Raw genomic sequence first — 23,984 nt, forward strand, 5'->3', positions numbered from 1 at the left:
AATCTCCACAGTCTTTTAGCTATACAATTTGGGATTAACACCCTTTGAATGGTGTGGAAATAAGGAATGGATTTCCAAGAGAAAAAATGACAGACTACAAGAACAAGAAGCACTACTCAGTGCACTTACTGAAGAAACAGCTAAACCTCTTAAGTGCTTTAGCGACCCTCTAAAAGAATACAAATTACCATTCCCCAGTATCCTGTCAGAGCTGAAGAAGCTTCTTGGATGAGAAGCAAAACATCTTTAAAGAAAAAACAAGAAAGTTCAGTTGCCTCCTGAAAAAGCACCTTGGAATATGTGACCAATTCTTCTTGCTATGTGACCAGCCCAATTCTTTTACTCTACTGATGATATCATATTTTTTTTTGTTTGTTCTCTAATCCATAGGCAGGTTTTCTATCTTGCCTTGTAATGATGAGTATGTATCTTTCCATAGCTCTTTGTGTCTCTTGTAGCTTTTGTGTTGATTGTGATGTTAGTGTTCATGTTTAACCAGCATATCTTAATGCAGGTAGCACACATTGATTAAAAACTTTTGTTGTCAGTCAAAGGGGAAAGTTGTTCTTGAAAATTATGCTTAGCTTGCTGAATGACTGCCAACCACATTTAACACAGCGTTCAATTTCCTTTATTGCGTCACCTTCCATTGAGATATGTTGGCGAAGGTATATGTAGTACTCTACCATATCTAGGTCTCTCCCAGATGTAAAAATTGTTCTTTCTTTGGTGAATTTATTAAACATAACTTGGCTCTTTTTGAGATTTATTTTTAAGCCAAACGGCTCGCCTGCTTTGTGCAGCTCTTGTATGTGTCTTTGTAGCTCTTCTGGGTCTCGTGAGAAGAGAACAATATCATCTGAGCCAAGGTGGCGCAGTGGTTAAATGCAGCACTGCAGGCTACTGCTAGATCAGCAGGTCAGTGGTTCAAATCTCACCGTCTCAGGGTTGACTCAGCCTTCCATCCTTCTGAGGTGGGTAAAATGAGGACCCAGATTGTTGGGGGCAATATGCTGACTCTCTGTAAACCGCTTAGAGAGGCCTGAAAGGCCTATGAAGCGGTATATAAGTCTACTGCTATTGCTATTGCTATCTGCAAATCTTAAATGATTTAAATAGGCACCACTGATTTTTATTCCATCATTTGCCAAATCTAGTTTGCGAAATACTTCATCAAGGCAAGCTGGAAAAAGGTAGGTGATATCCTTTTATGATATCATTCTATGTTGATATCAACTTTAAGATCGTTAAGGTAAATTGTTGCCATTGCTTTTTCATATATTGATTGTAGTAGGTTTATATGTGCACTGTCTATGCCTTTGTTGAACAATGCCTTAATTATTGCTTGCTGGAATACTGAGTCAAATGCCTTTTCATAGTTGATGAAAGCCCTGCACAGAGGCATGGTGTACTCGTTGTGCCTTTCAATGACTTACTGAATTCTGAACCCTGCCTGCAGTGCATCATTTAATGTCCTCAATATTCTTTTTGCTATTATTTTGGTGAAAACCTTGTAGATAACAGAAAGAAGGCTTATTGGGCGATAGTTCTTTAAATAATCTTGGGGCCCTCTCTTGTAAATTGGAATCACTTCAGCATTTTTCGAGAATTTTTTTCTTCTGTGAGGTATCTCAAGTATAGTTTTGCTAGTATCTTGTGTAAATTGTGACTCTAGCTTTCAGCATTTCAACCGTATTGCAGTCTTTTCTTGAAGCTTTACCCCTTTTATTGATTTTATGGCACTTGATATTTCCTCCACTAGGATATCTGGCATTTCCTTTTTTGTGGATGTTGTTACTTTTGAGTGATTTTGATCTTTGTATAATTCTGAATAGAATTTTTCAATTATACATAACATTTCCTGTCTTGTTCTACATAAATAGCAAGCTTTTTATAATCATTTTGATCTATTAATCTCTTTGTTTTCTTCGATTGCCTTTTTCACAAACTTCATATTACATTGACACATTTCTTCTTGGATACATTTTCTTATGGTCTTGCAAAGTTCAATGCAATCCAGTTTATTAGTGAAACTTCCAGTTTTCTTCATTGTCTGTTGTTTTTTTTAATTAAATCAATAGTTTCATCAGAGATTTTTGATTGTACAGAGTGTTTTTCCAGTGGTGATATAGATGTAGACGATTCAAGGATATTTTTCATTATTTGTTCATTTTGGTCCATAATATTTACATTATAATATTTTGCAGTAGAGCAAAGTGATTTGATTGATTAATCTTGAAATTGCTGTTCTCCTCTAACAGATTATCATTCTTTGTTTTTGTTTTTCATGATGCCATTGTCATTTTAATATGCTCTTTTTGACAGTCTATTTAGCTTATACCATTTTATAGTCACTTCTAATGTTAAAACAATTGATAATGGTATAACTGCAGAATATAGTTTTATCACTTGACCTGATATTGTCAATTTCGCTTGTGCATCCAGATGAACCCTTCCATGTCCATTTTCTGCATTGTTTGTTCAATTGAAGGAAACAATAAGCTACTCTATCTAATGTACTTTCAAATTTTACTACCATCTTTCAGCTTTTGGTTGATGATAAAACCAATTCCACCACATCAACCATCTTCTGTACCTCTAGTAAATGGCCAGCAATAGCAGCAATAGCAGTAGACTTATATACCGCTTCATAGGCCTTTCAGGCCTCTCTAAGCGGTTTACAGAGAGTCAGCATATTGCCCCCAACAATCTGGGTCCTCATTTTACCCACCTCGGAAGGATGGAAGGCTGAGTCAACCCTGAGCCGGTGAGATTTGAACCGCTGACCTGCTGATCTAGCAGTAGCCTGCAGTGCTGCTTTTAACCACTGCGCCACCTTGGCTCTTGGCCAGTCCTATCAAGTTCAACTATTTTTTTATCTTTTAATTGTATTTCACATAATCCAATGCATCCATTTTCATTGTTCAAATGTTGACCATTCCTATGCTCAACATCCAAAGGCAGCCTGACTTAACCCTATTTATTTGATCTATAATTTAAAACAATAAGTATACACAAAGATTTAATTTGAAGATTTATTTCAAAAAATTATTCATCTAAATTTCCATAGATATTAGTATTCCCATTTTGAAAATTCACACCCTCCTACTAAACACTTGAATAATTATTCTTCCATAAAGATAGAATTGACTCAACAACTTCTAAAAATTGTATAAATTACTAGACAGCATAACTATAGAGCTTTGCCACTCTTAGACGGCACTGAATTTTTTCAAAATTATTTTCAGAATATTTTGATTAAGTCTGAAATTTTATATTTATTTTCTAAGTTTGCACAAAGGAGCTGTTAATCCAGTCTCTAAGCAGTTCACTCACTTTGATGTTCTATCTTAATTATTGTGGAAACAAACGTTTATAATTTCCAGGAGAATAGCATTCAAGACAAATGGCATATTGAGTGCAGATAAAAAATGAAGAATTTTAGTTTATATGGTTATAGATTGATCATATACTGTAGAAAGATATAGAGACATCATTTTTATAAAACGTGCACCAGTGTAGTTTAGGGAATATTTAACCTTTAAGACAAATCATTTTTCATCTCCCCAAAGGAATTCAGTGTATTATTTTTTTTCCATGTTAGATTTTCTTTTCTCTTTTAGTTTTTTTTCTCAGGCCAGGCTCACTAGGAGAGAAGAATGGGGAACATGATTGCATGACAGCAGTCTGAGAAAACAATATAAAGAACACCAAGCTTCAGTACAGAGTAATTTTTTTGCTGTAAATGAGTGTGAAATTGGATTTCCAGCAAAGAAGAACAACCAGCCACATTGAAAAGGTGAGATTTCTTTGTGTGTTAGGCTATTGTTGTTGGGAAACCTGTATGTCTTAATCTACTTCGATAAAATGGGAAGTTTAAAATTTAAATTTGGAAAGAGTTCATTTTCTTTTCTTACTCTAGTCTCTTATTCTCTTCAGCATTGCTTTCTTTATATGGTTAAAAAAATCCTCAAAATATATAAACAGACACATAAAAGACATTAACATTTGGCTAAGGAAAGAACCATCATCCATAATTCACATGCAGCTCTGAGAATCATGTATAGCCCTGGGAATAATGCAATTAGATAAAACTGGCTGATTTATTTTGTACTATTTCCCAATTAAAAATGGAAATATATACTCAAAATCTTCTTTAAAACTTCAAGTGGAAGCAGAATTGCTCTCAGCAAATAAGCTGAGAGATAAGAGTCATTACTTCAGCTGAATTCTTGGGTGATTACAATGGGGAGAAAGGGACTGGCCCAAGATCACCCAGTTGGCTTTCATGGTTTAGGTAGGACTATAACTCATGCCTCCTGCTCTCTAGTCTGATGTATTAATCATTAGACTAAACTGAGTCTGAGTAAGGTAAAGGTTCTCCTCACACATATGTGCTAGTTGTTCCTGATTCAAGGGGGCGGTGCTCATCTTCATTTCAAAGCTGAAGAGCAAGCAATGTCCAAAGACGTCTCCGTGGTGATGTGGCTGACATGACTAAACGCCATGACACATGGAATGCTGTTACCTTCCCACCAAAGGTGGTCCCTATTTTTCTACTTTCATTTTTTTACGTGCTTTCAAACTGTTGGGTTGGCAGAAGCTGGAACAAGTAACGGGAGCTCACTCTATTACATAGTGCTAGGGATTCAAACCGCTGAACTGCCAACTTTTTTAATCGACAAGGTCAGCATCTTAGCCACTGAGCTACCACCCTTGATTCTCAGTAACAACAGTTAAATTGTTATTTTTGGTACTGGACTTTTGATGACACCAGGACTGAAATGACAATGTTTTATGTATTGTTTATAGAGAAGAGATGAGATATGGGAAGAAGAGATCAGTTGTGTTTTAAGATGAGGAGATAAGTAACTGAAATTGTTTATACTTGTGATGAAAGTTGGTAGTCATTTCTTTATCTACCATACTTTTTGGAGTATAAGATGCACCTTTTTTCCTCAAAAAAGTGGCTGAAAATCTGGGTGTGTCTTATACAATGAATACAGCATTTTTGCCTCCCGAAGCCCCGCCCCTTCACCAAAATGGCTGTGCATACCCTTATGGAGTCATTTATGAAGATATTGAATGGGTGTTAGGCCTGCTGTCATATTCCTTTTAGGAAGATGGAACCTTGTGGTACCCTGCTGCTTTCTTCCTTTCATGTAGATCTAGTACCATTAAAGCACTATTCATTGAGTATGGTTTGTCAGGCAGTTACAAATCATCTGGTGATGATGTTGCCTATCCCACATTTTCTAGTTTATCAAGAAGTAGGTTGTGGCCTACTTTGATGAATGCCTTGCTGAAGTCTTATACTATGCCCTCAGCATTTTTCTGTTGTACTAATTTAGTCACTCTGTCAAAGAATGAAATAAAATTGGTTTGGCATGATCTGTTTTTAACAAACGTGTGCTGGCTTCTAATTATAACTTTATTTGTTTCTAGATGTTCACAGATCATGCCAAACCAATGTTTTTTTTATTATTTTTTCCAATATCTTCTCAGATATTCATGTTAGACTGATTGATCTATAGTTTCCTGGGTCTGTGATCCCTTTTTTTTTTAAGATGGGAACCACATCAGCTCTTTTCCAATCCTCTGGTAATTCCCCGGTATCCCAGGATTTTTAAAAGATATGGTACAATGGTTCTGAGATAACAACTCCTTATGTGATTGGTTATCTAGTGGTTTTTTGCTTGGAATGAGGTTCTAAAGGTCATGAAAATTGGCCTGCATCCCCACTCAATTTCACTTTAAGGCCCTTTTGATAGGTTCAGCCAGTCATTTCCCAAATATATTTTTTCAGTTCATGTGAGGTGCAGTCCATCCCCTGTCAGTATCCCTTTAATGGAACATTCACACAGAGTTGATTTGCAACTGCATTTTTCTGGGATTTTTTTTTTTTACTTTTTAATCTAGCATACAGCCCTAACATTTCTTGTGATCTTTCATCACAAAATTAACTCATCATGTTCTTACTTTGATTTACTCCCAAAGGGCCAACCAGGCATTATCTATAGACAAAAATCTAAGGAAGTATTTTTCTAGCAATTATCTATTCAGTTAGGTGGTAATTACCAAATACATTGTGAGATATAGCACAAATGACTGTCCCCAGTAGACTGTATTTAGGCTATTACAATGGTCCACTCTCAATGACTAATGGACCCACTCAGATTCCAGCTAGAGCTGGAAATGTTCTAAGGGTTCTACTTGTATTATAGCAATCTGGAATCAGAGATTAGCTGAGGCTCTGGGTAAGATCACAACCATATGCCTTCTCATTGCTCCTTGCTTCCTAAACTCCTCATGGTTTATAGAGGACTGAGGGTGCTGAAAAGAGGAGCCAAATGATAACTAGAGTGTCATGAAAAGAATAATAAGAACAAATCCAACCAGATATAGGTCAAAGTCATTGTTAAGTCCTACATTGTTATTATAACTTGAGAATGAAGACAGAGGCTCTTTATTCAGTAACACTGTAACCAATTTTAATGTAGCAGTAACTTGAGTGAAAGTAACAGTAACTTGCAACAAAGTAACTCTAGTAGACCGGGCTGTGTGCGCGGCTAAATGAATGTAACAAGAAGGCAACAAAGTAACTCTGGTAGACCAGGCTGTGTGCGCGGATAAATGAATGTAACAAGAAGTAGACTGGGTAGTCTGTGGAGAAGAGGCAGCGAAGCAGTTCCGAGTAAACCAGGTTGTTCGGCTGCTCTGGTAGACCGGGGTGGCGGTTGGAGAGAGTCTGCCCTTTTATATTCCAGCAGACTCGCGCTTGACAGCTCGGCAACTGACAGGCGCGTCTGATTGGCTAAGACGCGCCTGGCTGCTGCCGAGCTGTCATTCGTAACAGCGAGGACTAACTTTTACTATACAACAATTGTGGCAGTAAGAGCAATGAAATATCTTTTTTTTCTTGTCTTCTTCTATCTAAAGAGTGTCAAAAATGGCCTGTTCAAGGTCACCCAATCCTTCCTCAGGAAGGATGACTCAGAGAATAACTTACAGGGCCATACAGAGAATTTGTCAAACACTGATCAATAAAATCACTTAAATCCATTTTCAGTTTGAGAACATGGAACAAATCCATTGGAAATGCGTGGAAATGAACTTGCTTGATTATATGGAAACCATTTTACCCTGATGAATCTGTGAAAGTGGACAGGTTTTTGGGGGGGATGTCAACACAACTACTTGCTTATTAGATCCCTCTTCCTTCTTCTCTAAGTGACCATAGGTCCAGGCAGTGATTAACAGATTGCTGCATGAGAGGGTATTCGTGACACCATTAAAGGAGGCTTTGGTCCACTCCCTCCTCAAGAAACATCATCAGACCCAACCTATTTAGATAATTTTCATCCAGTTTACAGCCTCTCTTTCTAGGAAGGATGGTGGAAAAAGTAGTTGCCTTGCAGCTCCTGTACAAAACAGATTATCTGGACTCCTTTCAGTTGATTTATAAACTGGGTAAAGGGACATAAACAGCATTTGTCATGTTGTAGATGAACCCTGGTGAGAGCAAGATGGGGTAGTAAATTCATCTTTCTCTCTTGATCTCTTGGAAGCTTTCAATACATTGACTATAGTATCCCTTTGGATGGCTATGGAGTTTGGGGCTATATGGCTGAGTATTGCACTAGTTTGACTTCATTCTTCAAAGCCCAATCAGTGTTGTTAGGGAAAATAGATCCAACCCATAGCCACCCCCCCTTGTGGGAGGCCACAAGGGTCACTATTACCTCCATTCTTTTTAACATCTACAAGAAATCACTTGGCAAGATTATCCAACACCATAGGATGTGATATCATCAATATGCAGATGACAGACAGCTATATATCATCATCCCCAGTGATCCAAGAAGTGCTGTGGCTACCCTTTCTCAGTGACTGAAATCTAGAGGAACTTGTGGGAGGCAGTAGGTTTCAGTTGAACTGTGGAAATACAGAATGGCCCTGGTTGCAGACCACCTCAGGATCCAGTTGTTCATCATCTTTAGTTCTATATAGAGTTGCACTACGCCAGATAGATCATGTGTACAACCTGGGAGTGTTCCTGGACCTCCAACTCCTGCTTAAAACCATGGTGGTGGAATGGTTAAAACACAGTATTGCAGGCTAACTCTACTCACTGACAGTTTTGACCAGCTAAGGTTGACTCAGCCTTCCATCATTCTGAGGTTGGTAAAATGATTGTTGGGGAAAATATTCTGACTCAGTAAACTGTTTAGAAAAGGCTGTAAAGCACTATGAAGCAGTATAAGTCTAAGTGCTATTGTTATTAAAGAATAGTGGCAGTTGTGTCTAGGAGGGCCTTTGTGTTGTGTGCTAGTTGCACTCTTAACTGAATTGTGAAGGCCTGTGCATAGTCACTCATAGTCACCCATCCTAACTCTTTGTTTGATTACTGCAATGCATTCTACATTGGACTACTCTTGAAGCGTATTCAGAAGATATAGCTGGTACAGAATGAATGAGGACACAATTCTGGGGGCTATAGGGTGGCATATTGCATTTGTTACCAATCGGCTTTTAGACTGGTAAATTCAAGTTGTTGGTTATTACTTTTAAAGTCCTATATGACATGAGTCTAGGGCAGGGGTGGGTTGCTCCCGGTTCTAACCGGTTCCGTAGAAGAGGTTCCTGAAATCTACCATATCTTTTAGAACCCCTTCCTCCAGTGGGACAGTACCGGAACGCCTGTCCAGGCTCCCTCGCTCGCTCCCCCAACCTGTTCCATTGCTGCTTGTTCGTTCCCCCCACCCGTCCACACCATGTTTGCCCCGCTCGCCATTCACTGATTGGCTGGCTCATCAGTCGTCCCCCCCCCGCCTTTAAGAGCCCTATTTAAATCCACTTACCTTTTTTCCTGTTTGAGTCTCTCATCATCACTTCCCTTTCCTGCTACTATTGCCTCCTCCCTCAGGTAAGTAAGCTGCAACTAAGTGTGTGTGGGGGGGGGGTGACAGCAAGCCAGCTGGAGAGCCCTGCTGCAGCCCTGCATTATAAGAGAGTCTGGTGATCTTTTGCGGACTTGCAAGGATACCGGGCACACTTATAGTGCAGGGCTGCAAGGCCATGAGTCGAGGGTGCCTGGGCATAGGTGTGGCTTTTCCTTCTGGCTTGCTTGGCTACAGCTCCTAGAAGTGACTGCCGGGTGCATGGATGTATGAATGACGAGGATCAAGACAAAAGAGTTGGCTATCCTATCTTTAGGGCACCCTCTTGGCACTGCTTGATGGAAACCCCTTGAGGGCTGAGAAGAAAAGATGAACGGCAACTAAGAAGTCTTTTCTTATGTTTATATCCCTCCCCACCTTCCCCGTTTCTCAGTTCTGGTGGCTGCGCCTTCTCACTGCCTTCATTAACTCCGCTCCTTCTTGTTTACCTGTGTGCGCGACTTCTTTTGTCAGGCTCCACAATTAGTGTGTTCACTCTTAAGCAACGTGGAAATGACCCTGGCTCTGGGTCTTTTAAAGTAGATGTATATTTTCTTTGAGAACAAACAACTCCATTTCATTTTTAATAGATGGCAGCTAGTGTGCTCACCATAAAAACATGACAACAAAGGTTATCTTAACCTGGAGGCTTTTGTAAGAGTAGATTGAGGGGATAGCAGAGGAGTTATCCCTCCTAATCCCTCCCATCTCCAAACATTCACAGTTAAAGTGGCTGCCTCTAGAGCAGTGTTTCTCAACCTTGTCAACTTAAAGATGTGCAGACTTCAACTCCCAGAATTCCCCAACCAGCCATGCTAGTTGAGGAATTCTGGAAGTTGAAGTCCACAAGTCTTAAAGCTATCAAGGTTGAACACCCCTGGGTTTTTTTTCTAAAGGGTTAGGGGTGCAAGGGTCTTGTAACTTGACAGCTTTAAGACTTGTGTGCTTCAATGCCAGAGTTCCTAAACCAACATGACTGGAGGAGGAATTCTGGGAGTTGAAGTCCATAAGTCTTAAAACTATCAAGTTTGAACATTCCTGGAGAGTTTTTTTCTAAAGAGTTAGGGGTGCAAGGGTCTTGTAACTTGACAGCTTTAAGACTTGTGTGCTTCAAATGCCAGAGTTTCTGAGACAACATTTTGGTTGCTAAGCAAGAGCATTGTTAAGTGAGTTTCACCACATTTTACAAGTTGGCCACACCCATCCAGTCACATGGCTGGCAAGCCACTCCCACCAGGTCACATGGCCAGCAAGCCACTCCCACCTGGTCACATGGCCGGCAAGCCACTCTCACAAAGTAGGCTACACCTACAGAAGAGGTTCTAAAAAAATTGAAACCCCCCACTGGTATGTATGTATACATATATCTGCAATTAGCTGCAGGAGTTGAGGCAGCAAAAAGATCCAGGTAATTAGTCCAGAATGCCAAAATGAATGCAAGGACTCTTGGCAAGTTCAAACGTCAGCACACAACACTTTAGGAATTCAGTGTGTTCCCCACAAATGCCACTCCCCATAGTGTCTCCTTAAGTCTCATTCCCCAGGTGTGCCTGGTGAAGATGGGTGGGGCACTCTCCTCGTAAATAGCCTGCTCTGTCTGTGCTGATCATGCCTTCTCTGTATTCTCGGAGCCCTTGCATCAGAAAGGGGTGGTTCTTGCTCCTTGTCTGAGCTCTGTCTCTCCTGTTCATCCTGCCTCTGTTCCTCCCTGCCTGCAGGCCTTATAAATTCTGAAATGCTTGGACTGACTCTGCCCTTATCCAGTTTCCTCCAAAGCCAACGGAGCTGCCCTCTCACTTGCTGTCAGTTCTTGTGCCAATTCATCTTCTCTTTCAGACTCTGACGGGGATATGACAGGTTATATATAAATAATATGGCCCAGAAGAGTGATTCATTATGGTCAGTATTTGCTATTATCATCAACTCAGTTAATAAAAAACTAATTATAGTTTAGAATAGACCATGGAGGCAGAGACATCCTGGTAGGTGGAACAAAGGAATAACAGCCTTTGATTTAAATGCATCAGTGACTGTCATTAACACGCTGTCACTCAAGTAAGGAATTATGCAGAGTGCCCGTGGCAAGATCATTTCCAGTAATTTGAACAACAAATTAACTGTATCTTTTATTTATAGCACTATCATCAGCCACATTTTAATTCTCTATCCACATACATACACACACATACAAACACGTACACCTACAGCTACATGTTCTTCAGTTTATGAAATACTTTTGCTGTCCTTTAATGGTAAGTTCAAATTAAAATTAGTGTTTATTTTTTAAAAAAATATTGTTAATATTTTTATTATTACGGTTCATTGCATAGGCAGCCAGATGTTCTGACTGGATTTGGCATTTTTAATCCACATATTGAGTTCTTCCCAAGGATCTGGAATAAGCAAGTGTAGATGTTTGGTGGAGTTAAAAGTATGCAGAGTATTAGCTATTCTGACTAAAACTGCCATTTATAATTCACTGATGGTGATTTTTCTCACTACCAATGGTGTTCAAGTGGTGCCTTATTATTATTAAAATGTATATGCCATCTGACTCCCAATGACTGTGCGTGTTTGCAAATACAAACTAAAAAAAACAAAACCTACAGTGATAGACAAAAGAACAAAGATAAGAAATTTAACAAAAATATGGATGGGAATGAAAAGAAATAAATCCAGTAATCCAAAGTGGGGCTTAAGTGTCCCTGGCCAAAGAAACAAAATGTGCATTTTAACTGTATTTCTCTTAAAGATATATGGAATACATTTAACTGAAGTTTATATTTATTCAGAACACAACACCTACACACATATAGCACATGTGCTTTGACTTATTATTTTTTTAATGCAATATCAAGTGGCAATCTTTTCAGTTGTATCCAGTGTTGTTACTGGATTGATTGTATTAAAGGGGAATGACAAGATTACCTTAGCAACAATAATGACACAAAAACAACCCTTGTGCTGATTACACAGCTTCAGTCTCAAATGTGTTCCAATAAGTTTAAAAATGCTTATCCCTCTTTCCACCAGAAGCTATTCATATGGTCAGTATTTTAAAGTTTACAGCAGAGTTCATCATAAACATGTATCAAAAAAATTCAAGTCAAAAAGTACATTCACAAATAAATATGACACAGTTATCGTAATATCTGACAGTCTGGCAGAAAGAAAAAAAATCACAATATAAAAACTTCATGTTGATATATGAGACTGGATTAAGTTAGTCCTGGAAAAAAATGTCTTACATTATTTTCAGAAGATGCCCAGACTTTAGCTGCACTAAATCTTCAGGACTGCAGAATTTTAAAATATTTTGAAATATTTTGTGCACCCTTTATGCCCTGATTTCTTCCTATAGGAAAGCTCTTCTCAGCTGTTCAGTGTGAAAGATATTAGTGGATAGAGAATGGGCCATGCATGCCACCCACAGTTGTCTGCTGAGGGTAAAGGCACAAAGCGATTGTAATGGCTCCTCTCCTAACTTGAGAAAGTAAAGTCTTAAACTGATTATTTCAAAAGAACCTTTAATCAAGCAAGATGGAAACCATTAGAAGCAAAGCAGCATCTGAAAACCTTTAGGCCATGCAAATGGAATTAAGCTGATAATGACCCCTCTCCCTTGTCCAAATGCAGATTCTGACCAATACGCAAGTATGAAGATGCTTCCTTAACTCTTCTGCCCTGGGAGTCAATAAAGCACACGTTCCCATGGCTATCTCTAGTTAGACATCAAAGTTATATATCCCACATGGCTACCATAAACATCCCTCCAGAGATGTTGGGACCTTCAGTCTCCCGGTGACAGGAAACCAAAGCTTCCTGTAAAGTTGTAAAACTCAGTTGTTTCAGATGTAGCTAATGATTTAACTCCGAGGCTCCCCTTCTCCCAATTGAATGGCAGTATCACTTTTAGGGATCTGACAGTGATGAAATATGTTGTAATATTATGACTCCATATCTTAGATTTATAGATATTGAGACACAAAAATGTAATGATGGTTGCATCATTATGTCACCATGCACATGTTGTTATTTTAATTTAATGACAGCTTCTGGTAATGCAACCGAGATCTATTCTTGCTAACCTGCATACAGTGGGAAGGATACTTGTATTCACCTGAGTATGAGTACTCTCATTGACATGATTCAGGAACTAAAATGCAAGATTTCAGATACAAAGTCAGATGTACTTATATTCAGACAAATAAGAGTATAGCTACCTTCAGACCTACATCCAAATGTAGCATTTCCCATGAGTTCCAAAGCACACTGCACAGTCCTGGTGTCCATGCATGTTTTAAAGATCATACGAGAAAATTTTGGTTAGCAGTTTTTAGTAATATAATTGTACACTTGAAATGTGCATTTGGTTGTTGGATGAGTAAAGGGAAGTGGGGAAAAAACACATGCTTGTTTTGAGCCTGTAGAGAAGACTACATGCATATTGGATGCATCAGCCTGAGAATGTTGTGACCACTTTTGCTATACTAGGGATCTTGGCAAGTGATAGCTGCTGGCTGATCTCAGAAGCTAAGCAAGATCAGACTTTTATAGCATTTCTATGCAGGACTACATGGAAATTCCATGGCAAGCTTTTTAAAGAAAACTCAAGAAAAGCAATTGTGAACCAGATCTATAATTCTGTCTGGAAAACTACATGGGTCCAGTTACAAGGAACTGAACTTGAATCAAAGACTTTTTCTATTTGGAAAGGATTTTAAAGTAAATATGCACTGCCAGGTTCTCTGTTGTAAACATGGGCCACCAACAGTTTTTGGAGAACATGAATAGACAACATGATTTCTATTCACACCCAGCCCAATATAAATGTAGCCTCTGTCCATATTGTCTGTTTTGATTTGAAAGCAGTGTTTCCCAGCTTGTGTCAGTTGAAGCAAAGTTGTCAAGCTGCATTTTACTTTGTTCTAAGAAAAGCTGTGCACTAATTGGCCACAATGCAGAATAAAAAAAAAAACCTCTCACTTTACTTTGCCTGGTTTTTCTCAAGAAAATCTAATGCAACTCTTGTTACAGATCTTTCTCACTGGTATACTGGGGAGAAAACTTCCTTGAAATGCAAAAGGTCCCCAGTTCATATAAGTTAGGAGAGTATAGCAACAGGAAGTAGTCTACTAGGGAGCTTTCAGTCCAGATTGAATCCATAGCAAGTTGCTTTTCTTTTTTGCAACAACAAGGACAGAAGCGGCTTATGGGTGCAATGCAGATATATTCTATGGCCCTGAACCTAAGCAACCATTCTAGTATATTGATCAGGGAAAGAATGGGAACTTTTAAAATGTCTGAGGCAAGCTGAGAACATCACAGAAAAGTCCCTGAACAGTTGCAGTCAATAACAAGGGCAAGGTTAAGTCTGCAAACAGGAACCACATAAGTAGCAAGGCTGGGCAAGGGATGTCAACATAGCAGAAATGTCAATATGATATTGTCTCAGATTATTGTGAAAAACTGAAATGTCAGCAACAATAATTTTGATGTGTTTTGAGGCAAAAGTGACAAAATACAACATTCTCTTGAGGAAAGTTCTCATAGCAAAGATTTGCTTCAGAAGAAAAGAAAGGTTTCTCACACCAGGAGAAGCAAAGCCCTCTTTAGAATGCAAAAATATTTTCTTTTCCCAAGCACAAGGGCTAAAAAACCTGGAAGAATCAATGTTTGGAAAAGACCAACCCATGAAAGAGCATCCAAGTAGCAATTCACTGCCAAGTTCAAGCTTACTTTAGGCAAAAAAAACTTCATTAGGCTGACCTCTCAGTTCTTTGCTTGCAAACTGAATATGGATAGGGAATTGACAGTCAAGGATGCAATATGTATTAACAATTGAATGGCTGACAGTAATTGTGTCCGTAAGTATTAAACAATTGTCTAATTGCAAACAATAAAATTGCATTGTTATACTTTTTGTGGATCTCATACATAGTTTGCCCAATCAATCTTTGTGAATCCGACAATGCAGGTCTCATTGCTCTGTGTTGTTAGGGCAGCAGATTTTGCTAATTTCTTAATTTAATGTATAGCCATTAATAGCTTTCAGCATGGATGTAAGAAACAGAGAGCCGTGCCTGATGGATGAGTAGTTGCAGGAAAAAAACACAGTTGTGAATGGGGAAAAGAATGACTGGGCTGGTACAAGAGGATTCGTATTACCAGAGGTAAAGCATGTTATTATAAAAACATCATCTAGCTTTTTTGCATAGCTACATAAGGAATATGTAGAATTAAATTATATTCATTTATTTATTTTTATTCATTTAATAAATAAATAAATTTATATACAGCTGTCCATCTTACAAACAAGTGATTCTGGGCAGGCAAACATGTGACTTTGGACAGGGGTTCTTGGGCAATGCACATCTGTGTGGAGTTTTTGCCAGAGAAAGATTAAGAACATGTATTATTGAATGTTGTTGAATGTGCTCTTCACAAATCTGCACCATAAAATCCAGGTAGATTTTATATTATTTTATACTCCCAGTGATCAATACTGAATCCAAATTTATTAGTAGCCTCAGAGAACAAAATGTGGGACTTACTTGGTGCCATATGTTTATGTCTATGTGCCCACAATCATGCAGTATTATCTGTCAGCACTAGACACTTCTTCTTCTGACCACATAAATGCATTCATTCTGTATTCAATTGTATTCATTCTAAATCATCAGAACCAAAAAAGATAGTCCTTGTTTAGAATCACAAGAGACCAGAAACATGACTACTAAGCATCAGGGTAGTTAAGAGGAAAGTCACATGATACTGACTGGCTTATGGCCTTGCTTTCCATTTGGTCATTAAGTTAATTACCATGGTCATCAAATGATATGTTACATGACTAAAAGTTGCAATTTTACACTTCACTGGCAATTAGAAACCAATTATGATGTGCCTGAATGTTGATAATATGGCAAGGGGATATGTATGTATGTATGTATGTATGTATGTATGTATGTATGTATGTATGTACGCACGCACGCACATGCGCACACCCACACACACGCACACATATATATTGAAATACTTGCTGTATAGATTTCTTCCCTTCCATAAAAATAAAACAAATTACAGAATATTGTGTGTGTGTGTGTGTGTGTGTGTGTGTGTGTGTGTGCATGATACAAAAATATAAAACTTATGTGGCATGTTAAATTTTAGATGAAAAATTTAGATCACTGTAGCAATGGATTATAGTAGAGAATTCTCCTTCCCCCTACACTGTACATTCCATCTTTGAAATTTAAAATGTTTTAGAAATTGTTTGAAAGAGATAAAGTCTTTCATTACAGTCTAAAGCATAAAATATTCGATGGATAAGTCTTATAAAAAGAGAAATAAAAATATGGGGGAAAATAGTTTCTACACATAAAAATGTGAAGAAAAATGATTTCTAAATATTGGAGGAAAAGAATTATTTATATCTGCATTCTCAGAAACTGCTAACATGCAAATGGAAAATAAGTTAGATGGATAATATGTTACAACATGAAATACTGTGAAAAGACTACAAGGGTAAAGTATATAGCCATTTTCAAATCATGAGAAAAAAATTTTCAAGGCAATATTTAAGGAACTTGTGAATAACTACCAAGTTTGTACGCAGAATGCTGCTACCACAAGGCAGGTAAAAGTCTCATTGAGTCTATGTAGAAAGGGCATTCAATAAATAGTCAATACTCCAGAAGATAGGCTCAAAATACTTGACAGATTTGAACACTGGGCCTTATATAACAAAATGGAATTCAATGGTGAGAAAAGTAAGGTTCTCATTTAGGCAAGAAAAACCAAAAGCCTGTATAAAATAGGTGGTATCTGCCTCAATAGTAGTAACTGCAAGAGAGATCTTAGAGTCTAGTGGATAATCACTTACGTATAAGCTAACAGTGTGCTATAATTGCCAAAAAAGCCAGTGCAGTCCTAGGTTGCATTAATAGACATATAGTATCAACATCACACAAAGTGATAATACCACTTTATAATGCCTTGGTTAGACCACATTTGGAATATTACATCCAGTTTTCATCGCCATGATGTAAAAAAGATGTTGAGATTCTAGAACGTGTGCAGCAACAAAGATGATTAGAGAACTGGAAGCTAAAACATACATACAATGATTACAGGTATGGAGTGTGTCTAGTTTAATGAAAGGAAGGACTAGGGCTGATATGATAGCAGTGTTCAGTAACTAAGGGGCTACCACAAAGAAGAAGAGAGCCAACCCTTTTTCCAAAACACCTGAAGATTGGACAAGAAACAATGGATGGAAAATAATCAAGGAGAAAACCAACCTAGAAATAAGGAGAAATTTCTGACAGTGAGAACAATTAATCAGTAGAACAACTTGAAGTTGTAGTTGCTACAACACTGGAGGTTTTTAAGAAGATATTGGACAAAATAGGGTTTCCTGCTTGAGCAGGTGGTTGGGCTAGAATACTTCCAAGGTCCTTTCCAACTCTCTTATTCTTTTAAATATTTTAAATAAATAAACTTTGCCTTGTGTGTCAAGTATTTAAACCAAGTATAAGTGATTCAACAAACCATGATTAAATAATTCCTGGGTCACTTCCATGTGTGAACCCAGTTTCATTTTCAGCCTTTAATCATGTGATGCATAGACCTTTGCAGAATCATTTCAAGCAATGCTTTTGTCAGAATGGCCTAACCTTAAGGTTAAATGGTTTTTCATGACATAATCTGCAGGTGCCAATGCTCGGGAATATGTTCATTGCAAACACATCCATGTGAGAATAACTCATGATGGCCAAATCATTTGAATATCACCAAGGACAGGAAGGAAGTAGTATAAAAAGAGGAAAAGCATGAAAAGTTAAGAAGACAGGAAAAAAAGAATTAGCAATTCTAAGTGGAGTAAACCTGGATAAGGATTAAATCCATCTCCTATGAAACAAAAAGACAGAGGAAGAAAACAAAAAGAGGTATAGAATTTTGCCTTTACAAACCTTGAAGAATCTTCCTGCTTCAATGATAGTGCAAGAAAACAAGTTTTATTTCTAATATAATGTCTAACCTTACAGTCATTTTCTGCATGATCATTTAGACTTCATTTTGAGTTCAAAATAGTAAAATCCAAAAAAATTATACCATGTGCTTTTAAAAAATAAACATTACATTTTTACAAGGCACTCAGCTTTTATGTCAATTAATCTTTAAATCAGACAAAAAGCAAAAATAATTACAATGGCACTCATATCTATCAAAGTGAAGAATTTATATTTTAAAAGTCTTATAGGTCTCTGACCTGATTAAAAATAAAGTTATTAATGGCTAGATTCTGGAAAACTAAATCTTAATCTTTAGTGCTATGAAAAATATATTTAAAATATATGAAATAAAATAATTTATATTATATTAATCATAAATAACACTTTGCTTTTTAACATTGAAACAATTCATATTAATTATACTAACATAAGGCCTTCAATAGCACCAAGGAAAAATTAGATTAGAAGAAACAAAACTTGACTGATCCAGATCATATATTTTGGAAATGTTTCCCACTGAAATCTATATTATTTCTCTGAACATTACCTTGCTACTCACATAATATTTTATCTTAAAGAAGGAAATGTTATAAGAAGTTAAAAGTAGAAATACAAGGTGAAAATACGAGTCTGCCTAGAGAAAAAGAGAAGTACGTAAGTGAAATAACAATAAAAGAAACCCTTTTTCAAGAAATGAAGAAAATAAATCAGAAATAATTAAGACCTTTGCTTGAGGCAAGATAATATAAATCAAATAAAGCCCTAGGTTGCAAAGAAAATTAAATTAAAAGACCCTTCTTTGTACCAAAGATTTATCATTCTTTAAGTCCTCTAGGGCTGGAATGCTGTTTTTGTTTTCTAAACACCAAATAGATACAATTTTGTTTGCTTTTTTCACTTCAGACTTCTTTTTTAAAAATAAACATCTGACAAACATGAAACCATACAAATATTTTGGTAGATTTTTTTAAAATTTACTTTTCTTTTCAAATTGAAAATTTTAAGTAGTTTTAACATCTAATTGCAATCTGCTGTGAGAAATCAGCTTGACAGATATATCACTGAGTCTGCTCAGTCCAGGGTGTTTTTTATATATCTGCCGCTATTAGTTGCTATCCACTTAATACTTTAACTAACCTATTTTGATATATAGATATCAATCATTTGTGATTAAAAGCAATCCATTAATCACAATAATAATACATACGTTGTACTTTACTTGTATACTATCATATACTACAACAATATAAACAAGAAAGTTAATTAACTCATTTTTATCAAGAAATCATAGATATAGATAGAGAAACTGTAGATATATCAACTTATAAAAATAAGGGGAAAGGGAACAATTTTGGAAATTTTTCAGTTTTAAATACTTATATCTTTTATTTTTTGTTAAAAGGAAACGTTTTAATGTAGGTTGTAAACATTAATAATAAAATACCTTGTCACATAACTGTTTCAACATACAATCACCATTATTCTAGAAGCCTTTTCATCAGTTTAGGATTTTTTTTCACTTTCAAAATAAACAAATTGTCCGTGATCAAGGGTTCTTTTTGCATTATGTTGATTCTACCATTTATTTATTTATTTATTTATTTGTTTATTTATTTGTTTATTTATTTATTTATTTATTTTGTTTGTTTGTTTACATTGCATTAACATGTGAGCATAGGCTTTGGTATTAAAAAAGCCAAAAAGAAAAAGGCTAGAACAAATATAATTTTGCCAGAATTACTACTACATAAATGGAGTACAATTATACATACACAAACACATACACAAACATCTGTATGTATGAATTTCTCTCTGTGTATGTATTTATACTGTACATACACAGCAATAACATAGCAAGGTGTAATGAGCCCATACAAGATAAAACCAGTTACTGTGTGTCGATATCAGCAATTTTGCCATAAATAACCTTTCCCCAAATAATACCTCTCCATTGTCTCTGATAGATTGTCCATAATGCACTCAGAATACCACTTTAAGAGACTGTTCTAATTGTAATTTTTCCTCTAGAAATTTGTTGCAAAAAAGTGACAGTACCTAAAGAAGATAATAGAAAGGATAGAAAAAATATTGATAAATCTCCCATGTGCCCTGGGAACAGACAAACCATTTAACTAAAAGGGAAACATAAGAAATGCAAGTCTTAACGTTTCCAGTGTAATTGAGCAGCGAAGATGCAAGCCAGCCAAACACGGTGAATGAAAACAACTGATTATTCTTTATGATGAATTATTTGAATTATTTGAGTTGGGTTAGCTAAAGAAAAAAACAAAGAATAGCTCAATCTATTTCACTTCAAAATAGCTCCCCAAAGCCCTATGGTGTGGGGTGCTTTTGTGTGTGAATTTGCACACACATATCACCCCAATAGTCAGACAATTCCTCTGGCTCCTCATTAATTTCAGACCCCAGTTTGAAAATAAGCCTCAATTTGTAAAAGTCTCGGTGGGCTTTCTCTATCCCTTCTTTTATTCCTCAGCACATCTGACATGGCCCTCTTCCCTTTCCCTCCAGATAAGATGCTAGTGTGATTAAAAGCTCATGCTTCAACTGTGCCACCATATCACTTAGTTTGTTGGTTTGCCAGTGGCAGTGCAAGCACAGATTATTAATAGAACAGCTCATGCTGTCAGGAGAGAAAAGAAATCCATAAACTAAAGGAAAATCTTATGTGGGATCTAAAGCCAAAGAGAATTTATACGTACAGGTGCTTCCCCTCTATATTATCCCTACCTTGTTGTTACATTATCTCTACCTATAATCACATCAGTAAGGAAATATCATTTGAAATGTTGCCATTGTTTTTAAAAAGGGCCTTGATTGTTGTGCTAGTCCAGGATGGAAGTATTTTTGCCCTTCAGACCTTTCAGTTCTGAGATGTCTAAAACCAATATAAAGTAATACATCACCTGAATGGTAATAGTGTCTACGTATTTCAAGAAACAAAGACCATTGCACTTCCCTGAACACATCAGTCGGCAAGTTCCTCAGACATTGGCAGTGCTTTTGCAAAGCTGCCATCTTTGAGAATCAGTCCTTCTGGATAGGGGGTTTCTATTTTAACCATCAGTTTTTCTATGACTATTTTTACATTAACATTTTAAGATGATGTTTCTTTTCCAATTAACTCAAACATAAAAGCATAGAGTTATGACTTCATGAAAACTAGAACCAGGATTGATAAGAGTTTTTCTGATTGTAAAACTTTGACATTCTGAAACAGTGAGGGTGAACCTTTTTTGGCTCGTGTGCCATAAGCAGGGGGAGTGCAGGAGGGTCGTGCGCAGGTATGCCACATCCATAATGCAATGCGTGAACCCCACAGTGTGCATGCATGCATGACAGGTGCAAACCCCCATTTTTTGCATGCTTTTTTCGCCCTCCCCAGGCTCCAGAGGCGTTATAGGAGCCTGGGGAGGGTGAAAACAGCTTCCCCCGCCCCCTCGGAACCCCTCTGTAGGTTTCAGGAGCTTCCCTGAAGCCTCCAGACCACAAAAAAAGGGGCCTACAGGCAAACCGGAGGCTCAGGAACCGACTTCCGGTTTGCTCATAGGGCCAGTTTAAGCCCCTCGGAGCCTTCAGGGAAGCCACCTGAAGGTCCCTGAAGGGTCTGGATGACTAAAAACAGCCCTACGAGCAAACCAGAAGTGACTTCTGGTTTGTCCGTTGGGCCATATTTTGTCCTCCAGAGCTTTCAGGGAAGCCTCAGAAAGGCTGTGTTGGAATGTCAATGTTTTACAATGAAGCCTCCGGAGGGCCTCGGGCAAGGGGGCTGTTTTTGGCTTCCTCTGGCTCCTATAAAGTCTCTGGAGCCGGGGTAGGGCAAAAAATGGGGCTCTACATGGGGCAGCCCTTGAAGAGCATTCGGAGACTTCAGCTTGTCCAGAATGCAGCCGCGCAAGCGATTGTGGGTGCACCTTGGTACACCCACATTACACCTATCCTCCGCGAGCTGCACTGGCTGCCTATTGGTCTTCGGATATGCTTCAAGGCGCTAATCGTCACTTAGAAAGCCCTTCATGGTATTGGACCTGGGCACTTGAGAGACCACCTGCCGCCAATTACCTCCAATAGACCGATTAGATCCCACAGATTAGGCCTCCTCCGAATTCCATCCACTGGCCAATGCCGACTGGCGACCACCCGGAGGAGGGTCTTCTCTGTGGCTGCTCCAGTCCTCTGGAACGAGCTCCCCATGGAGATTCGGACCCTCACCACCCTCCAGGCTTTCCACAAAGCCCTTAAAACCTGGCTGTTCCGACAGGCCTGGGGCTGATGAGTTCCTGTCCCCGCTCGAATGGTGTGCCTGTTGAGTTGTTTTTAAAATTGTGGTATTGTTTGTCTATGTCTTTTTTCCCCTATTTGTATCCCCTATCCCCCCCCCCAACTTGGGTTGTGAGCCGCCCTGAGTCCCTTCTGGGAAAAGGGCAGCATAGAAATATAATAAATTCAATTCAATTCAATTCAAATGGCTTTTAAAAAGGCTGAACTCAGCTGGCCAGCACGCGCATGCACGCTGGCCAGCTGACAGGGCAACGCCTTGCGTGACGTGACAAATGACTCTGTGTGCCATCTGTGCCGTGCGTGCTTGACAAGGAGACTCACACAACATTTTGCTCTGCCCTACTCTCTACTTTCCAGGTGAGGGGACTCAAAGGCCTTATATCATCAACCCTATGTGGTGCTTGGTTTTGATCAGCCTCATGTGGCTCTTATCTCTGTGTCGCCTGAGAGTAACATTCCATAGGTTTACCTGGACCAACTTCTTCATATTCAGAATCCTATTTATGAACCTGGGTCATGACACTGACAGATTACTCTGCATTTTAAGAAAAGTATAATGGACCCTAAGAATGAATATTGTGACAAGTAAAATATTGACTGAGAAATGGTTGGATGGAACCATTGGGGACAAAAGCACATAAATAATTTCCTTTTCCCTCCCTAATCTTTTTTTCCTCTTTGTACTTCACAGTTAATAAGTTCAAGGACTGCCTTATATTCTCAGAAGCAGAAATGTGTAACTTTTTCTGGGCTATGGAACTCCGTTGACTTTTACTTAATATACTATGGAGGCCATACTGCAATAATGAACAAAAGGTAAATCTGAAATTAAATTGAGTTAATATTATTAGTTATGAATTGTATACTAAAATTATCTTATCTGTCATATAATTTAGTTATCAAACTTCTATAAAGCATTAAATAAATAAAGTAATTGTAGTTTGGTACAATATTTCTGCAAGCCTTATCAATAATTTATCTTTGTGTAATAATCAGATGTTAATATAATGCTGACAAATGTGTGCTAGGAGTGCAGATAGTTTAATTAAAGTTTTCTTTCTTTCTCAATTTTTTCTTACTTGATCAGGCTTTGCAATGAAACAACACAGAATACATTTTGACAAAAAATTCTCAAACTGTACCCAAGAGAAAACAAGGAAATGTGAAGCTGAAGAACCTTCATCCCAGGGGAAATTGAACTATAGGAAAGCATATACCCAGTCACAAAAAGGGAAGATAAAATAGTGAAAAATAAGCAGCGAGCTTCGTGACAAATTACAGTATGATTGGGACAAATTAAAGAATATCTTAGGACAGGTTAAACTCTGGTACATGTTTTCCAGAAGCCAATCAGTGATGAAATGGTACTATTTGTAAGTTGTGCAAATCTAGTTATTGTTTGCTTCAAATGACTCACTTCTATTTCATGTGCACAAGGGAAAAATATTATTTTTAACACACCATCACACTTTGCCCATGTCATAGGTAGTGAATGGGTTTTAACAAAGTAACTAACAATAATCTATAAGTATCTTGAAAGAATTTTACATTTGTTTTCCTTTTACAAACATGTATTTTGCCAGAAGAACAATATCCCATTTATTTTCAAAGCACACTGAAACATCTTTGAAGGTTGAATTTTGTTAGCTTTTTAATTCTGTCTCTTTATTTCTGTCCTAGCTTCTCTTAAAATACCACTAAGGCATTTAGTTCTCCTCTTTACAAAAAG

Source organism: Thamnophis sirtalis, unplaced genomic scaffold, assembly GCF_051295495.1.
Source record: "Thamnophis sirtalis isolate CommonGarterSnake01/CBP01778 unplaced genomic scaffold, rThaSir2_p1.2 scaffold_10, whole genome shotgun sequence".
NCBI lineage: Eukaryota > Metazoa > Chordata > Lepidosauria > Squamata > Natricidae > Thamnophis > Thamnophis sirtalis.